This window comes from Callorhinus ursinus, unplaced genomic scaffold (genome assembly GCF_003265705.2).
Source record: "Callorhinus ursinus isolate GAN/ISIS: 27379988/994484 unplaced genomic scaffold, GSC_fseal_2.0 scaffold8820, whole genome shotgun sequence".
Classification (NCBI taxonomy): Eukaryota; Metazoa; Chordata; class Mammalia; order Carnivora; family Otariidae; genus Callorhinus; species Callorhinus ursinus.
This window is the reverse complement of record NW_027405870.1, coordinates 125-1,838: the sequence shown is the minus strand read 5'-3', so window position 1 is coordinate 1,838 and position 1,714 is coordinate 125. Positions and strand designations below refer to the sequence as shown.

Sequence of the window (1,714 nt, the reverse complement as noted above, 5' to 3'; positions counted from 1 at the left end):
GAATGAGTCTATGGACTCTAATATTTTTGTGTGTGGATGATTTGAGGTTTTTCTATCTTTAGGAGCATGTCCTCTGTAAATAGAGACACAGGTTGACCCTTGACCAATGCGGAGTAAGGATGGTGACTCTCAAGATCAAAAACCTGTGTATAGAGGCGCCGTGAGGGGCGGTAGCGGCGGCGGTGGCGGTGATAGCGGCGGCAGCTGTGAGGGTCTTCCAGGAAGATGGTGCTGATTAAGGAATTCCGTGTGGTTTTGCCATGTTCTGTTCAGGAGCAAAGTTCCTGCATTCGTCAGGATGATTGCTCCGGAGGGCTCCTTGGTGTTTCACGAGAAAGCCTGGAACGCATACCCCTACTGTAGAACAATCCGTTATGCTTCAGTTGTAACGAATGAATATATGAAAGATGATTTCTTCATTAAAATTGAAACATGGCACAAACCAGACTTGGCAACATTAGAAAATGTACACAGTTTAGATCCGAACACATGGAAAACTGTTGAAATTGTCCGCATAGATATTGCAGATCGAAGTCAAGTTGAACCAGCAGACTACAAAGGTGATGAAGACCCAGCATTATTCCAGTCAGTCAAGACCAAGAGAGGCCCTTTGGGACCCACCTGGAAGAAGGAGCTGGCAAACAACTCTGACTGTCCTCAGATGTGTGCCTACAAGCTGGTGACCATCAAATTCAAGTGGTGGGGACTGCAAAGCAAAGTAGAAAACTTCATTCAGAAGCAAGAGAAAAGGACATTTACAAACTTTCATCGCCAGCTTTTTTGTTGGATTGACAAGTGGTTTGATCTGACAATGGAAGACATTAGGAGAATGGAGGATGAAACTCAGAGAACAAGAAACAATGCGTAAGAAGGGTTCCATCCCAGGCACGTCGGCTGCTGATGTCTAGATGAGTCCCCTGTAGGGTCAGAGACAATATCAAACTGTTTACGTAATCAAGGTCAAGTGAGGGGCACAAGTGCAGCCAGTGATGAGTGAAGAAGGATCTGACCAGTATCTGGCAGTGCTGACGTTTCCCAGATGTGTGCTTGTGATGACATACTCACAGGTTCCCAACCACGTGTGTGTGTGTGTGTGTGTGTGTGTGTGTGTGTGTGTGTCTGTGGCTGCATATAAAACGCATGTAGAGCTACAGATCAAGATACACACACTTGTGTATATATGTACATACAAACATACTGAAAGGATTAGTACAATTTCTCCAAAGTACTGTACCTATCTTCAAGGATGCAAAAGAAAATATTTTCAATATATATACCTGGAACAGATTTTAATAATTATCAGAGTAATACCATTGATGGACAAATTGACTGCAATGTAATACTAGCTGGTATGTTTCATAAATGTCAAATTGTGGACCAACATATTTAGCCTTTTATTACTTTTCTGTTCTTTTAAAACTTCCTGTTCTTTTAAATCTTACAAATTTTTATTTTAGTCCCTAAGAAACAGACTCCCACAGAAAAATTTATTCGAAATCTTTTGGTATTCCAGTGAATCTGGAATGTGAACTCTGAATGTATTTATAATGATTTATTTCTGGATGGTTATTATCTTAAATTCAAATTGGACAATGTCTATTAGTAAGGAGTATAGTTACCAGTCAATTTTTACTTGTTTGCCCTGAGGGAAAAAATCCTTTAAAAAAATTCTGGTTTTTATTGGATTTTTGTATTTTAAATATCAATATTTTTC

The 1,714-nt window shown here is 40.1% G+C and overlaps 1 pseudogene; it reads left to right on the top strand.

Annotated features, from left to right (window-relative positions):
- Positions 1-58: 58 nt before the first annotated feature.
- LOC112817987 (phosphatidylinositol transfer protein beta isoform pseudogene) lies at positions 59-1,386 on the top strand (annotated as a pseudogene).
- The last annotated feature ends 328 nt before the right edge of the window (positions 1,387-1,714 follow it).